At 29.9% G+C, this 19,293-nt stretch overlaps 1 protein-coding gene across 1 annotated transcript in view; it reads right to left on the bottom strand.

Moving 5' to 3' along the window:
* Positions 1 to 3,139: 3,139 nt before the first annotated feature.
* Positions 3,140 to 19,293, bottom strand: part of LOC129909540 (odorant receptor 7a-like) — a 61,543-nt gene continuing 45,389 nt past the window's right edge. The window contains exon 6 of the mRNA XM_055986614.1: positions 3,140 to 3,939. The gene's annotated coding sequence lies outside the window, so the exon portion shown is untranslated. The remainder of the gene's footprint in view (positions 3,940 to 19,293) is intronic.

Below are 19,293 nucleotides of genomic sequence, written 5' to 3'. Positions count from 1 at the left end.
ATGAGTTTTACAAACAAATACTTGTAACTACAATATTTATTCAATGCTACAAACTGTAATCTTTATGATTCATATTTCAATTTTAAGTATGAATATCCATTAAATAACTTTCAAAAACAACTTTTTTGCATGTTATTTCAACTGAATATTTATAAAACACGCTTAAATAAAAAAAAATATTACGTGTTCTCTTCTGCCTTGAGAACAATTCTAAATAACCGGCAATAAAATGAAGCAATCTTGCATGACTTGAAGGCAATTAAAGTGTTAAAATATTTCGCTCTGCTCATTAAATGAAACGATATATTTTATATGAATAAAATAAATTAAAAACATTTTACTTGCGAGATTACAGTCTATAAAACATAATGCTATTATATAAGGTCACTGAATATGAAAAAAAAGTTGTATACCAAGGAATTCAAAACTCTCAATATGCTACCTGCACTTAACTTTAATATTCTTAAACGAAATGTTAAAATACTTAAGGTTTCAATATCAAAGAAAAATAAGATAAAATTCATAAGAAGAATTAGTAGGTACACACATTTTTTTCTTACTGCCAGCTTATTTAAGTCTATGCTAATAGAGACCCAAGGCGCCTTAAAAAAAATATTTAAATGATATTCGATCATAGTCTTAATTTAAAATTTGATCCACTATGTTAATTAATTGTATTTTGTATCTCAAGTCCAACAAAAGTTATTCAAAACAAAATTTTGTGAGACTCTACGACCAAGAATTTGTGTAGGGCAATGATATTCATTTCTTTTCTCATCATCATCAGTAAACAAAAAATGATTTGATTAACGAATTTGTAGACTTGACTTAAATACTTTTTCCAGTTATTTAGATGTCAAGTTCAAGAATTATGAACATTGAATCGATGAACTTAAACCTGTTTTTTTATTGCTAATGCATGTTTGTCGACCAATATTTTTTTTTTCTATCAGAGTAATGTGACTTTTGAAAAATTGAAACGACATTAGCAAAAAGAAAACGCAAATATTCACTATGGCGTATACGTAATTTTTTTTTTAATTTTTTTTTTCAGAAAATGCTTTTACAGTTTGAACTGTTCAATGCACTAAGTTTAAACTGAAAATAAAAGAATTGTTGCTGTGCGTTACTTTGCTAAGTTTTTGTATGCATTATTGTGGTTTTACATTAGGGCATTATCTACTTCACTATTTACTTATTATTTGACACCGATGTCATATTTAGCATCCTTCCTAAAATATAAGTTTATTTTATCAAATATTTCTTTTCTTTTAAAATAACTACAAAGAAAGTCATCAATAATGTAATATTATTGTTTCTATATAATTAAAATAATTTTCTTAATTTGAACCATTTTAAACATAGAAGGATAAACTTTTGTCCCTAAACGATAACAATATTATTTTTCTTTGCAGATTCCGTCGATTGTCGCGTTTCTAATGTTGGATTGAAATATAGATGAAAGTTATGTTGTGATAATCCAAGATACGAAGTCTGATGAATTAATTTGTATTCTATTTAATTTTAGTAAATAATTATATTTTTTCTCAATAAATAAAAATGTAAAATAAGGTTGTTTTGTTTTTGTCATATTTTTTCAATTAAAAATATTAAAATTCACAATTATACTTTCGTTACTTCTTTTAAAATAGTTTTTTCCAAATAAATTAACGGGGTTTAATTTTATTGGATTTTAGGAAAGGACCTAAAAATAAATAATAAATATAGTTTTTGGTTTGAATTTGCAAAAATGCAATAATTTCGAATTGAATAATGAATATTGAATTTTAAAAAATTGATATTAATTTAAAAACTTACGATTTCGGTTTATAAGGGTTAACACTTATGAAAACTGCAATATTTTCAATATTAATTCTCTTTTTTCTTTTTTTTTTGCTTGAAAAATCAATTTATTCAAATTGGTTTAGTGAATTTCCTTGAATTTTTTTTTTTGTTTAATATGTGTAATAGGCTGCGCCATTTTGAGGCAACTTTCGTTTTTCAAATAAAAAACAGGCTCAATATTTTCGAAAATATAAAGCAAATAGTCTCTCAAAAAAATGAGCTTTTAATATTAATATTTAGAGGTGCCTTTTCCTAGCTTTCTATTTTCCATATAAATAACATGGGGAAAAAATCATTTTTTTTTCTAATTTTTGTAACTTTACAATAAGGCATTGTAAAAATTAACTGCAATATTATTCTTAAAGTAAATTGAGCGCTCTACAAAATATCTCTTAGAAATTTTTTCATAGAGTCATGCCCATTTGAAGTTATTCAAACTTAAAGTTCAAAATAAATGAAATTATGACTGTTTTGGGTAAACTAATACTGATTGATTGAACTTTTTTTTGCCACAAGAACCAAGAACGAAAGTTGCCTCAAAATGTCACAGCCTAATGTGTAACATATTTCTTCAGAACACTCTACCAAATCAAGAGAGATTAAAAGCATGTGTGTGTTTTTAAGCCTAAGTGAAAATTCCATGAAGAAAAATGTAGAAGTATTGGAAATCACTCCGTCACTCCTTCAAATTTTTGGGAGTGAAGAATTCACTTCAAAAATGCACTCCTTTTTCAATTTTGGAATTTGAAATCACCCCTTTTGGGAGTGATTATATAGTAGCTAGGAGTGACACTTTTTGAATTTTGGAAAACGACATAAGTACCAACTTTGAAGGAAGTCGACTTACATGTTGGGGCTGCAAAGCTTCTTTTACAGATAGCCACCCAAACAGAATGGCAAACAAGACAAAATTGCGGAGGCTCTCTATCATCGTTATGAGTCGATTGAAAAAAAAAAAAACAAAACGTTTTAAAAACCTATGAAAAATTCCGACCTCGTAGAAATGTCCTTCAATCTTCGTCGCCAGAGAACTATACTATAAGGAAGGTCATATATCTTAAAAATTCAAATGTAAAATGATTTGTATATTAAATAAGAAGAATTTGAAGTTCTTTTTATAAAAAATAAATCAAAAATATGTCAAAAACGGCAAAAAAAAAACAATCAAGAAAAAAATTATAAAAATAAACAAATTTTCTCCAGCACCTAGAGTGGCTTAACCACTGATATATATACATATATTAATTAGATAGAATTCACATAAATCAAAAATTTGCATACATAAAGTGTATATCACAAAGTGGTAACCCTTGTAGTACTTAAACGTTAAGCTTGTAAAACTTATGAAATACCTATACGGTTTGTGACTTTGTCTAATTTATATTCCGAATTCACGAACCTTATATGCAAAGCTTTTTTTGATAACAAAGTCGTATAATTTTCTCAATAGTTTCCCAAAAACTTTTGTATAAATAAACAAAGACTTGCTTACTAGTATTTTCTTCTTCTAAGACAAAACTTTTATTTTTATTCAAATGAAGTAACAAGGCAAGTCTAGTTGACCCAAAGCTGCGAGAGTCTCTTCCATCTTCTATTCTATAGCCAGCTAGCTCTTTAAAAAAGCGACCGACTGACATAATGGCAATTAAAATTCGTCAATAACAATAGCCAAAGTATATATTATATATATGCACATAGGTGTTCTTTTTGATTACTTTTCCCCTCGAGCTTACGTAATTTTTATTTCACAGGTGGTATTGGTGGTGAGTTTGAGTTTGAATGAGTCAGTCAACTACATTGGCGAAGCGTGAAGCCCAAGAGACACCAACAGTATTTGGCTAGAGTATCTTGCATCCAAATTAGTTGAATGTGATTCGTGTTGTCTAGAGTTTTACCTTGTTTTTGTTACTCCATTGGTAGTTTACAGGCCATGGGTGCGATGGCGGTAACGTGCGTTGTGCGGCAGTTACGGGGCGGCATATTGGAAACCCAATAATGCCCGTAAAGAAGTGTCTAGCATTCACATATTATTATTGCTATGGCTGCTATAGATAGGTTTGTGTGCTCTTCGGTCTTGAGTTTAAACCGTCTTTTCTGCAATAAAATAATAAAAAAGTTAACTAAACTGCAGCCTAAATTGTTTGGCGAGAAAAAGATTTATCAATTATACTATAAGTAGTCGTGGGTGCGATGCGATGGTGTGGAATACAATCAAATGCGATAGCAAAACAAAAACAAAACGATGTCAATATAATTTTTTTTCATGAGTTTGTATATCGAATCATCATACCTTTTCGATAAGGTTTATTACAAAAATAAAAATTTCAAAATTTTCAAAAATCATTTTTATTTGTGTTCGCTTTCACTTTGTCGAGCGGGGTTTTTTCTGGAGTGTGCGTGTTTCAGAATAATTTGTTATAACTCAATTCAAAATAGCTTTTTAACTAATAACCATATAATAGGAGAATACCTATATCCTCTAACCTTAAATCTGCTTATAAGTTCATTAACGTTCTCAGAACATGAAAAAAGTTTTCTGTTCTATCTCAGAAAGAACCATCCCCATTGGGAAAGTGTTTACGTTTTTGAGGTGGAGCAAATTTTTCAATTGTTTTCCTTTGTATTAAATCAATTATATTTTTTGTTACCTTTTTATCAAGTGAAGTGAAACATTACAGAGTGCCTTTATATATTTAAAAAATAATGGAACATAAAACACACTTCAGGAAATTCATACGTAGTGTATCTCAAGTTGTTAAAACTAAATCACCTGAAGCAGATACATGTAGTGATTTTGTGAGTACCTATATCTATTTTGTATATTGTATCTCAACATACGTAGGTAAGGTATCTATATGTTTAATAGAAAAACAATCGTTCTTTATGCACCTTAACGAAATTGATAAAATGAACATGATAACGTAGTCACATATATAATGTATATCAAGTTTGTTTATCTTTACGAGGAAGTCCGATAGCTAATCTACGTAGTACAGTCGAAATCTCGTATATGCTTTTTTTTATTTTTTTTAAAAATTGAGTTTGCTTTAATTTATTTAAAGATTTATTTATAAGGTGACTAGCTAACCCCCACCCGCTTCGCTGAGTGTACTTTTTAAAAAAATAGAACCTGTTTGAAAATACATTTAAACCGAAAAAAAACTGGTTTATTGTAATGAACATTAACCCATTTATTGTAATTTATGCAGTTATTGGACATTGTTGATGGAATAGCGGCACTTGATTCGGAAGGCCGAATTACACTTCAAAACAATTTTTTCAATGTAAATTCAAAAAATGAATTGATTCAAAATGTATTTCCAAGTATAAAGACAAATTACAAAAATCATACTTGGCTGAGTCAACGTTCAATAATGGCTGGTACAAATAAAAATGTTTCTGAAATCAATGCAACAATTTTAAACTATATAAATGCACAATGTTTTGCCTACAAATCGGTTGACCTTATCACAAATGAAAGCAATGTATCAAATTACCAAACGGAGTTTTTGAATTCATTGGATATACCAGGACTATAATGTATCAAAAAGCCTTGCCATATTATTAGGCCCAAGCGAAAAAATACAATTTTTTGGTTCATGCTGCTGAATTTTTAAAGTTTTTGTCGAAATGTCTTTAATTTTTTTATCCCATTTACCTGCCCTTATCATGTAGATACGGATTGCCTTAAAAAAAGTCAAAGAATTCATACTTTTTGATACAAAATAACGTACATAAGGGATAAGCTCCAAAAGACGTTTCCTATGGAATTCATGCCGGGAGAATTATCAGACCGGTCCAATACTTGAATTTGTATATCGAGGAATAACGTGACATTCTTAACTTTATGGTAAGGACCCAGTCTTGCATAGATATAGATGCTTCGAGTCTCGAGCCTATTCTGAAATCGTAGAATCAAAACGTTCCCAAGCTCCTTTTGTTTTGGTCTGGCGTTTTCCACAATATAAAAAGAACCTCATCCTTTTCCTGAAATAGCAGCACAGCCAATAATGATCAGAGGATGTTTTTTTATTTGATTAACGTACTTGCCTGGTCTTATACGAAAAAAAAACTACTCCAAATCTTAGAAAATTACGTACTATCCAGACGATCAGAGCTTCTATGTTTATGCAAAATGCGATCCTTGCCATTAAAGTTAAGCATGTCACGTTATTCCTCGGTACAAACAAATTAAGTATTGGACCGGTCTGGTAATTATCCGGGCGTAAATTCCATAGGAAACGTCTTTTAGAGCTTATCCCCTATTGTACGTTATTTTTTATCAAAAAGTATGAATTGTTTTCCCGTACCATCGGGTGCATCTAAGAAATACAAACCACAACTCTGATTGATGACACCTTGCATAATAGTGTCATACTTCGGGAATTGGTTTGCACAAATATTCTTAATTCAACGCAATTGTATTGCCTTCCGCGTAGTATTTCTTGATCAAGAACATCTTGCTCTTCACGATTTGGAGCAACCAATCCTAATTGTGCCAAAACATGAGTACAATGTCAAACGAATAAGCAACGTGCTTTGTGTGCTCTGCCAAAAAAAATTTTAATTGACCTAATTTCAACCTAAAAGTTTATTGAAACTATCTAAACTTATTAATTAAAGTACTGTGAATACAATAAATGAAAAAAAATTTATTAAGATCTTTTGTAATTGCAGTTTTCCTTAAATAAATAATTCCCTGTAATTATCATTTTCATTAAATTGATAAGACCAACAAGTGCATGTGGTTTACTCTCTCACATAAATCACCCAGTGCTCTCTCTGCGATCGAAACTGGTTTTTGTTTTTTTTTTTTTTTTTGTATATTTTTTTTTTTTTTTTCAATTACCTCCCTGCAGTGCAGTGCTAGTCAATAACATAAAGTACATACATTTTGTAATAAAAAAAAAATAAACAAGAGTGATCGGTAAACCTAAGCTATGCCGAATTGTTTGGGCTGCAATTTAGCTCTAGCCAATGCTACTGACGATGAACCTGTTCTTCTGTGTGAAAATTGTTCTGTCTCCGATTCACCTGTCATGATATCAAAACAATTTAATCACATGTTCAAACTATTCACTCAAATGAATGTGCGCTTGAACTCGGTTGCTGATGACATAAAAAAAGACTTACCTGAAATTGTGTCTAAAGAAGTCTCAGACCAATTGGAGACAAAAATGTTGTGCGTAAATAATGAGATTTTGGACATTAAAATTAAATTGAACTCAATTCCTAAGTCTCAAAGTTGTGAGTGCTCTGAAATTATAGAATTTACGAACAAAAGACTAGATATCTTAGTGTCGGGGTGTCCTGAAATAGAAATGGATATTTTCGTCTTTGCAATAAAGCTCTGTTCCTATCTCAATGTTAACATAAGGGCTGAAGATTTTTCCAAAGTTTTTAGACTATCAAGTGATTCAAAAATTTTGCTGATTAAGTTTTTATCAATAACAACAAGAGATCGTGTCATGAAAAACTATTTTGCTCAATCACCATCGCTCACATTGGATAAAATATGTCCTGAATTGGGTATTGTATCTAGAGTGTTTCTCAATGACAATTTAACAAAAAAAATGTACAGTGTTCGTAAGATTTGTGTCGATCTGTTGAAAAATGGAAAAATAAAATCCTTTAGCTCTGGGTTTAAATTTTTTAAAGTTATAAATCTTGATGGATCTATAAAATCTATTTACTCCGAATCTGATATTCCGAACTACAATTCGGCTGTCGCAAACATCGAAACAAAATCTGATTCTTCAAATCCTGTCGTCGCTAATTCTAATTCTGAACAAGATGTCATATTTATCAATGAATCTGCTGACCATAAAGAAAAATCTGTTGGAAAATCAAAAGCATCGAAGAGTTCATCGAATTAAAAATCTACACCTGGAGTTGGAGCCAACATTACAAAGCGCACATTGCGTCGTTGAATTATTTATTATCCTATAAATTGCATAATGTTTTTTTTTTTTTTTTTTTTTTTTTTTTATTGTATTTACACAATGTGTTATTATTATTTTTTTTTTCTCTCATTTTGTATCTTCCTCAATTTATCCTCTCTATATTTTTGTTTCTCATACATAAAGATATCTTTTGTTTTTTAACATTATGAAATTAATTCAAGTTCTTTAATCTTTTATTTTTCTATTAAAAAGGCGGGCACATATTTGCCCTAATGAATTATTGTTGTAAGTTAATTGAATATCGAATTTTGAATATCCTAATACTTAAATATTTTATTTTTGTTTATTAAATAAATTGAAAAATCGTAACAACTTTTTACATTTTCTTTCTTTATTACCTTTTTTAATAACTAACTTTCATCTCATAATCAATTTGTATAACTTATCAATGGATGATTTTATTTTGGGAGCACAGTCAAGTGACTCAAGTTATCTCAGAGATACGCTCAAGCATCGGAAAAACTATCTTAATATTGGCCATTTTAACTGCCAAAGTTTTTGTCTCAACAACAAAAGTTCCAAGTTTAATGAAATCAAATCCATTCTTAGTGGCCACTATTTAGACATGATTGGTGTATCTGAAACATGGCTCAAGAGTTATCACAGTGATTTGTCTGTAGGTATTCCAGGTTACAAAGTTTATAGAAATGACAGACCGCGGCTAAGAGGTGGTGGTGTGGCATTGTATATTGACGATCAAATTCGACCTACAAAAATATTGATATGTACAGAACCTGGTATAGAGTTCATATTTGCGGAAATCTCCTCTGGCAATAGTAAAATTCTCATAGGTGTCATTTATCTTCCCAAAGGAGAATTTTCAAAAGTTGAACCTATTTTGACAGATTTCACTCAAAAATATAGCCATGTCTATGTCATGGGTGACTTCAATTACAATCTTTTTGATAGCAACAAAAAGATATCTTGTGATAATTTGTTAAGTAGGTGTAACATGCACACAATTCACAGTAATATTGCAACGCATTTTGATAGTTTCCACTCGAATACCTCTTTATTGGATTTTATAATAGTAAATAACCCTGATTCAGTACAATATAAAGATCAGTTCTGGATACCAGCTATTTCAAAACATGCTTTTATTTTTATTTCTTTAGATATAATTCCAGAAATAGTTGATCTTGAAATTAAAATAAGAGATTTTAGCTCGATTAATACTAATCAATTATATGCCAGTATGTCGCAGATCAATTTTAATGTCCTATATAGTACGAATGATTCCAGTTTTCAAGTTGATTTCTTGAACACTAACTTGAAGTATTTGTTTGAGTCTTTTGTGCCTCTTAAAACTATTAGACCTAATAAAAAAGTTAATCCTCTTACTTCACCTCGTGTTGCCAATGCCATTAATTTAAGGGATCTTTCTTTTAGAGCGTATCGTGGCAGTCCCTCTGAGAATACATGGAAAACATTTTGTAAGTACAGAAACAAAGTTAAAAGTGAAATAAGAGCATTAAAAAGGGAATATGGCATTCGTAAGTTTGAATGTGTTCAATCCAGCAAAGATCTTTGGAAAAAAATTAACACTATTGGCCTTAAGGACAATGAAATGGACTTTGGAAATTTAGACCCGGCAATTCTTAATTCTTATTTCTCTCAATCTCAGAGTAACACAAGTGAAAATGATGTTGAATTTGTACCTGAAATTGAAAATGCCTTTTCTTTTCGTTGTGTTTCCCTTGACGAGATATACAATGCATTGTTTTCTATCAAATCTAATGCTACTGGTTTTGATGATATTCCAATAAAATTCATTAAGTTCATTTTTCCTTGGATATCTCACCATTTGTTGCATGTAATTAACACAGTTTTAACCACTTCTTCGTATCCTCAAGCTTGGAAATGTGCAAAAATTATTCCAGTTGGAAAAAAATCTAACCCTCAAGAACCGTCAGATTTTAGGCCCATTAGTTTATTGCCGGCCACTTCAAAAATTTTAGAGATTTTGATGAAATGGCAAATCAATGAATTTCTTATTCGAAATAACTTACTTTTTTGCAATCAATCTGGTTTTCGAAAGTTTCATAGTACAACTACAACTCTGATTGATTTAACCGACACAATTAAGATGAATATGGATCGTAAATATGTTTCTTTATTGTTACTTTTAGATTTCAGCAAGGCTTTTGATAGTGTGAACCATATTCGTCTTTGCTACAAACTCAATCGATATTTTTCCTTCTCTAATAGCGCCTGTAATTTAATACTTTCATACTTATCGCAACGGTCTCAATATGTTTGTGTTGGCGAGAATAAATCAGATTTTATAGAAATTACATCAGGAGTTCCCCAGGGATCCATTTTAGGGCCAATTCTGTTTTCTATATTTATAAATGACCTCCATAATGCAACTTCTTTTTCGCTTGTTCATCTGTTTGCAGATGACGTGCAGTTACTTTTTTCTTGTTCGATAAGTGAAGTTTCTTCCTTCCTCACTTCTGTTAATTCTGATCTTCTTTCTGTTCACTCTTGGGCTTTAGAAAATAAATTGAAATTGAACCCAGCCAAATCGCAGGCCATTGCTTTTTATTTTAGGCCAGTGAGTTTCATGTTGGATCCGGTTGTGTTGGATAATGTTGTTATTCCTTACCAGAGTAAGGTAAAGAGTTTGGGTTTCATACTTGATGAAACTTTATCTTGGGAAGCTCATATTAACAATCTTATAAGTCGAACTAATTTTATCCTGCGCAAACTTTATAATATTAGTGAATATTTGCCTCTTCATATCAAAATTAAGCTTGCAAAGGCTCTTTTAGTTCCCCACTTTTTGTATGGTGCTGAAATGTTTTCAGGTGCTACTGGTGTAGTACTGTCAAGATTAAGGGTATGCTTCAATGATGTCGTCAGATATGTTTATTCCATAAAGAGGAGAGAGCATATTTCTGGTTTTACTAAATCTTTTTTGGGAATATCGTTTTCGTCGTTTTTGGAGCTAAGAGTTATTTGCACTCTTCACAAAATCATTTTCAAATCACTGCCAGCATATATTTTTCAAAAAATTGTTTTTTTGAGAAGAACATCTTCAAATAGAATTTCTATACCTAGGCACAGAAGTACTCGAGCCTCATCGTCATTTCTAATTCGTGGCATTAAACTTTGGAATGGCCTTTCAAGACAAATTCGATCTACACACAATGTTAATAAGTTCAAGCGTTTGGTATTTGCTACTTTTGTATAACTTCCGATTCTTGTGCGTTTTTCTTGTTCAAATGATTGTACTCATGAAGACTAGTTTTGTTTTCTTTATATTAAGTATTTAAGATTGAAGTCAATTGTTACGAGTTAATTGATATTCTTTAAAATTCAAGTAAATTTATACAAGTTACTTATTCGTTGTTTACATTTTCATCTTTTTGAATAACTTAGCATATAAATAAGGGACAATGTCCTACAATATGTAATATCTAAACAAATAAATAAATAAATAAATAAATAAAAATGCTTTATTCGCATATACATTTTTTTATTTGTGTAATCCAAATGTGGATTTAATGTCACACGGCGCATTCGGTGTATCTAATCCTAATCACGGAAATTATGCTAAAGTTCGAGTGGATTTGGAGGATTAGATGTGATTATATTACTGAGAACAATATGATGTGGCGAAGACAAAACAAATGCGCCAGGAAGCGTTGAGTCCCAATGAGTGTCCGCTTCAAGCAAATTCAAACGTTGACAGGCATCACAGACAGACTATAAACAATAATAACACTGGTTAACAAAATTAAACTTTTTTTTTGTTGCCGAAACAAAAATATATTTTTCTAAAGGTTTTCGGTGTGCTGAATTCGAATCCGAAGTCAAAAAAAAATTAATCAGCTTCCGTTTCTGAAATATTACCGTTAGAAAATACAGCACTTCGGACCTTATTCTTTTATATATTCAAAATTGTTTAAGCATATTTAGTAACGGTTTTTATAAGAACTATTTACCACCTTTTTAAATCTGTTTAAATCTTTCCCATATCTTTTTTTTGCCCGAGATATCCTCAGTTGTTTGGTATTTTTATAAATTTTATAACGTCATTATCTTCTTTATGATATGTGAAGCCAAACCCACTGACTTCAGTTTAAGATATCTCGGGCAATACAAAAGATATTGAAAAGATTTAAACAGGTATCGAAAGATGAAAAACAGTTCTTATAGAAACCGTTACTATATATGCTCAAACAAATATATTATATTTATATATATATATAAAAAAGAATAATATCCGGAGAACTCAAAAAAACGTTTTTTTGCATTTTCTAACGGTTATATCTCAAAAACGGGAGCTGATTGGTTGTTTTTGACTTCGGATTCGAGCTCAGCACACCGAAAACCTTCAGAAAAGTATATTTTTGTTTCGGCAACAAAACCCTTGTAAACCAGTGTAATTATTTTGAAAGCCTGTCTAAATATATTTTTTTACAAATAAAGCTTAGTTAAACTTTTTAAAAAGCAAGAGTGTTTTTTCACTCGTACAAATTGACAGCTATGTGAAAGTGGGAGAAAAGGTATTATTTTTTTTTGATACAAACCATCTACATATTAATACCTTTCAAACAAACAAAAAATTACCAAAATCGGACGAGCCAAACGCGAGTTTATCGGCCACACACACTTAACGAACTCATTTTTATATATAAGATGTTAGAGAACATTAACATTGGAAAAATAGCTATAATAATGGGTGATTTCACATTTGGTTACAGTAGGTTGACTCAGTGCAGTGGGAGAGAAGAGGAGGTTTAGGTTCCTACAAAATTAGATGGAATATAAAAACAAAATAAAGAAATTTTATAGGTACTTTTTACGACTACACGGAGAAAAAAGTGTCACCTTAAAATAAGATGATGCGCACCACATTAAATTTCACCACCTTAAAATTAGGTGATACCTGCTTAAAATAAGGTGATTTCACTTAAACTCGGTTAAATTTAATGTGAACTTCATCTTATATTAATGTGAATGTTCATCTTAAGAAAACTGACCAAAAACAAAAATTTTAAAATTATAGTCACATTTTAGCTTTACTTTTAGTTTATCATACTCATTTCCAACAGTGAGATAGCACCACAGTGTTAAGGCACTTTGTGTCTAGAATTAAATATTTTATCTTAAAATTTATTTTTAATTTTGCTGTTTTAGTTTAAAACAGCAAAATCATGCGACCAAGTCGAACACCTAACTCAATTTTTCTAATATGAGGATACGTAGCGATAACTCATCGATGGTATAAAGTACATTTGTTGTATATGTATTTACTTTATTTCAGTGATGGTCTTTGATAAAAAAAATAGCAAATATAATTTTAAACGAATTAGAAGACTTTTTGGGAATTAGATTCTTGTGATTTTTTTTTTGTAAAATGCAAGAGATTAGAAAAGATAATGCCCAAAAAAAACCCAGCACCGATATAAATGAGAATTATATGACTTGAAAGGGAATCACTCGTAGATAAAAAAAAAAAAATAATGAAAAATTTTTTTTTAAACCATCCCCAGAACTTGCAATGCCAATTTTTAATTTCAAACTATAAAGTGTTTTTTACAGCCAAAACTTTTTAAGTAAGGAAATATTATCAAAAATAAAATGCACGACCGGGTCCCATGTACATTTCAACAATTTTAAATCTTAGGTTAATAACACTGGTCAACAAAATTTGACTTTTTTTTTGCCACAAGAACCAAAATATACTTTTCTAGTATTTTTTGGGGTGCTGAATCCGAAGTCAGAAAAATTTGATTGGCCTCCGTTTTTGAAATATTACCGTTATAAAATGCTAAAAAACGTCATTTTGGCTGTTTTCGAGGTTCTGTTTTTATGTGGGGTAATTCATTATAAACAAATTTGTAACGGTTATTATAAGAACTGATATTCTCCTTTCAAAAACTGATTAAATTTTTCCGATATCTCTTTTATTGCTCGAGATATCTTAAGTTACAGTTAATAAGCCAAAGAGAAACTAAACTTAATTTAAAGATTAAGTCACTGGTCACAGAATTTTTGCCACAAGAACCAAAATATACTTTTCTGAAGGTTTTTGGGTTGCTGAGCTCGAATCCACAATTAGAAAAATTCTATTAGCTTCTGTTCTTGAAATATATAGCCGTTATAAAAAAAACCTTTATTTTGCATTTTATAACGGTAATATTTCAAGAACTAAGTCTAATAAAATTTTTCTGATTGCTGATTCGAGCTCAGCAACCCAAAAACCTTCAGAAAAGTATATTTTGGTTCTTGTGGCAAAAAAAGTTTAATTTGGTTGGCCAGTGTTGTTTCTGATTCAAAGACCGCTATTTAAATTTTAAATATCTCGGGCAGTAAAAGAGATATCGAAAAGATTTAAACATTTTTTGAAAGAATAAAATCAGTTCTTATAGCCACCGTTATATTTTTATTCATAATGTATTACCCCACATAAAAACATAACCTCGAAAGCAGCCAAAATGACGTTTTTTGACATTTTCTAACGGTAATATTTAAAAAACGGAGGCCAATAACAATTTTCTGACTTCAGATACGAGTTCAGCACATCAAAAACTACTAGAAAAGTATATTGTGGTTGTTGTGGCAAAAACCTTGTTGACTAGTTTAGTTTATATACCTATCCTTTTATACATTTATGTACATTAGGGTGTCCGTTATTTCCCAAAGTGATGTTTTCGGGGGAGACACCCCCTAGGTCGAAAGTTTAGGACCTAAATAATGGGAATTTAACAAAACAAAGTTTTTTGGAGGTCATTAACCCGTGCCTCTAGCGTCTCACTTTCCCCATACAAATTTGTATGGGAAGTTTGTAACTTTTACATAAAATTTTGTTTCTCTCAAAGTAAATCACATTTTTTTAAAATGTTTTTTGACTATGGTACGAAAATTATTAATTAAAAAGATCACATTTAAATTTTCCCGTTATAAAATGTTTTTATATTTTATTTTGATTTTTGAAATTATTAGCTGTTTTTGTAGTTTTTGCTTTTACGTTTTATTTTATTCTTCTTAAAGTACACCACCTATCACAAAATTTTTGATGTAGTTTTATTGGTTTTGAATTCTTTTCAAAGTTATAGCTGTATAAATAGCTAAGTGTTTGAAATATACACACTTATAAAGTTTGTTCTAAATTTCCGTTTTCTATGATATCGCTCAAGCTTAGAGATGTAAACAGTTTCTTTTGAAAATATTTAAATTTGGAACTATTTGATTGACAATCTTAAATCATTATTTTCCGGGTAGACGGTAGATACCTACATAAATTATCCAATTAAAGAATGTATCAATCAATACATGCTCTGAATATTTTCTTAATTAAGATTCACCTGATTAAACAAAGTATACCTAGACCTAACAGCTCTAATATGAAATTAAGTTATGTTCCAAGATCAGTTTTGTGTTTAATTTTAAGTTGAAAAGGTGTTATATATAAACATTTATCTACATAGTACCTACATTATAATTATGTATTTTTGTTTTTAGCTTATGTAGTGTATGTTTGATAAAGAAATCAAACGAAATCTGTGCGGCAATTATTGACAGATAAATTTAAATTTAAAAGTATGTATATTTTCGTATCTTATCAGTTTCAGTTTATACAGTGCAATATTTATTGAAGTTCGATTCCAGTTTATTTTCTGAGAAAATGTTTAAAAACAATTTTTATTCAAAAGAATTGTTTGTGTTTGCTTTCGCAGAACCAAAGCCATCGTGCGTGTTGAGAGATTTTAAAGTAAATATTTTGCTTTTAAGCTGAGACCTTTACGAAAACGGTTAATTTATCATAAATATTCTTCCATTAAATTAATTGCATATGCCACCATCCTTATCAACACATCTCATTAAATGGTAATGATGGAATGTCAGTGACATTTTATAAATATTCAATAAAATAGTATTTTATCAATAAATTTAAGCCAAAAATGCTGTGTTTGGCTGCTTCAAAAAAAAAAAAAATGTGCACGATTAAGCAGCAAGTATCAACATACTTAACAAAAGAAGTTAAATGATTTTAATTGTGCAATTTAATAAGAACAAAATAAAAAAAATTAAATTCAATTTATAATTTATGTAACTAAAACAACGTCTTAAATGAAGTACCTTCCTATGACATTAAAATTTTACTTCTAAGATAAATTTTTGGAAAACAATATTTGAAAATCCCTTCTAGCTCAGCCAATTCAGCAAAGCAAATTGATCTTGAAATGGGAGAAGCCGTAAGCTGCCAAGTTGAGAAAAGAATTTTTCTCGGTTTTCATTTTATAACTCATATGTTCTTCATTTGAACACAAAATCAAAATCACAATTGATACAAAATAAAATGATCTATAAAGCGAGCCATTTTAATCAGTTCTATAAGCTGGATGGTTCAAATTGAAGTTATAGTCTGCCAATATAGTCTATTTAATAGACCCGAGCTCCAGAGCAAAAATAGAACAAATTCGTTCAAGACTTTTTATTAGCGATTATGATTCCTTGGAATACAAGAATACTCCAGCCAAAAGTGCTACTAAATCCATTGGTGCATTTCTGAGAAAACGGCAACACTGGTCGGTTTTCAGTTTTTTTGATTTAACTCGAAAATCAAGCCTGACTTTGAAATGGTTCAAAGACACTTTTTATAGCAAATTAAATTTTCTGTCAAGTTAAGATGGTTAAAAAATTTTAAAAATTATTTTTGACTAATATTCTAACCTAAAATCAAAGAAAAAAAAGTTAAAAAATTGACAATTTTATTTTTTTTTACTAAATCAAGGGGCATTTTGTGTATGTATCCGGGACGTCCGACTTTGTACTAATGAAATAAAGTAGAGGTAAAATCCTTGGATAATATGCAATTTTTAATTTTTTTTGTCAAGAAACAACTTAAATGTACCTATTCAAAAATTAGCACTTTTTCTAAAATTTTGACTTTTTTAATTAAAAGCAAGTTTTTAAAACTCGATAAAATCGTATTAATTGGTAACTTTTAGACTTTTAAAGTAAACATACTTCGAGGGATTGATTTAATATAAACTAAATATGACATATAAAAAAATTTATTTGCATTCTTATGGCCTTTTGTGCAATTTTGTGTATGTGCATTTTTATAAATTCGGGTCGAATGGATGGACGGAGAGCCATTAGCTTTGGTCTATTGCATAGAAGAACATTTAATACCAACTCTTTTACTTTTTTCAATGGCCTGAAAAACAATTCTTGTAAAATCCGCGACCAACGAAAAGTTTCTCTTGAAAAACGAAAAAAATACTCTAATGAGTTTGAAACAAAATAGCTCAGGCAAATTAGTAAATCAAATTGCACTTTTCGCGGGACAAATTTTTTTCATGGAACGTGTTTAGGTGAATGTCCTTATCGTAAAAGTGAATTTTTTGGGATGATAAGATATCGGGAACAGCCGCCATCTTGGAAAAGAGGTCGGTGCCGTTTTTATTTTATAACTCCATTTTTACTCATTTAAACCAAAAATGTCCGAGGATAAACTTATTATCAATTAAATTATCTAAAAAATGGTATACAAATGAATTCCGTGAGTTAGTTAAATTCAATTTTATAGTCGGTCAAAGTCCGGGTTCTTCTCGCAAGGTTAAGACAATATGACATTTTTTAAAATATCTGAAGAACTTTCGATTTGTTTGGGATTTTCTTAAAGAATGAATTATAGCACTTTTAATTATCTATGAAATGAACCCTTTATTGTTTTTGTAACCATCACATTGTAGAAGCAACAAACGTCGAAGTCATGATATACGATTTTTAAACTGAACATATTTGGGATTTCAATAGTTCAAATAAACAATCAAAAATTAAACACAATAGTCTCGAAAACATAACGGCTTACACACCTCATATCTTGAGTTATACTTATCGTAATGCTGAGATTGAGGTGTTCATGTTTAGGAAAAATGACAGGGCATCAGTTCTTATATTTAGAATTTTAAATAGTGTCACTTTAGCTTATTCACATTAATTGGAAAATTCACTTCATTTAAAACCTCGAAAACCATATAAAGGTTAACATTAAAGATTTCAAACTTTGAATTCAATATTTAGACGAATATAGTTAAAAAACTGTTTACTTATATTTTGGTTATACCTCCACTTCAAAAATTTGCTCGGTCTAATAGAAGAAAACTTGATTTTTTCTCACTTTTGACTGGTAGAATGTGAACTTCGACGTTAGATAACTTATACATTATGTTGGTTACAGTAACGATAAAGGGCTCATTTCATAGATAATTAAAAGTGCTATATTTCATTCTTTTAGAAAATCCCAAACAAATCAAAAGTTCTTCAGATATTTTAAAAAATGTCATATTGTCTTAACCTTGAGAGAAGAACCCGGACTTTGACCGACTATAAAATTAAATTTAACTAACTCACGGAATTCATTTGTATATCATTTTTTAGATAATTTAATTGATAATAAGTCTATCCTCGGACATTTTTGGTTTAAATGAGTAAAAATGGAGTTATAAAATAAAAACGGCACCGACCTCTTTTCCAAGATGGCGGCTGTTCCCGATATCTTATCATCCCAAAAAATTCACTTTTACGATAAGGACATTCACCTAAACACGTTCCATGAAAAAAATTTGTCCCGCGAAAAGTGCAATTTGATTTGCTAATTTGCCTGAGCTATTTTGTTTCAAACTCATTAGAGTATTTTTTTTGTTTTTCAAGAGAAACTTTTCGTTGGTCGCGGATTTTACAAGAATTGTTTTTTAGGCCATTGAAAACAGTAAAAGAGTTGGTATTAAATGTTCTTCTATGCAATAGACCAAAGCTAATGGCTCTCCGTCCATCCATTCGACCCGAATTTATAAAAATGCACATACACAAAATTGCACAAAAAGCCATAAGGATGCAAATAAATTTTTTTGTTTGTCATATTTAGTTTATATTAAATCAATCCCTCGAAGTATGTTTACTTTAAAAGTCTAAAAGTTACCAATTAATACGATTTTATCGAGTTTTAAAAACTTGCTTTTAACTAAAAAAGTCAAAAATTTAGAAAAAGTGCTAATTTTTGAATAGGTACATTTAAGTTGTTTCTTGACAAAAAAAATTAAAAATTGCATATTATCAAAGGATTTTACCTCTACTTTATTTCATTAGTACAAAGTTTGGACGTCCCGGCTACATACACAAAATGCCTCTTGATTTAGTAAAAAAAAATAAAATTGTCAATTTTTTAACTTTTTTTTTCTTTGATTTTAGGTTAGAATATTAGTCAAAAATAATTTTTAAAATTTTTTAACCATCTTAACTTGACAGAAAATTTAATTTGCTATAAAAAGTGTCTTTGAACCATTTCAAAGTCAGGCTTGATTTTCGAGTTAAATCAAAAAAACTGAAAACCGACCAGTGTTGCCGTTTTCTCAGAAATGCACCAATGGATTTAGTAGCACTTTTGGCTGGAGTATTCTTGTATGCCAAGGAATCATAATCGCCAATAAAAACTCTTGAACGAATTTGTTCCATCCAGAAG

The sequence above is a fragment of the Episyrphus balteatus genome, chromosome 2, assembly GCF_945859705.1.
Source record: "Episyrphus balteatus chromosome 2, idEpiBalt1.1, whole genome shotgun sequence".
NCBI lineage: Eukaryota > Metazoa > Arthropoda > Insecta > Diptera > Syrphidae > Episyrphus > Episyrphus balteatus.
The sequence above is the reverse complement of the archived record's forward strand: the minus strand, read 5'-3'. Positions and strand labels throughout refer to the sequence as shown.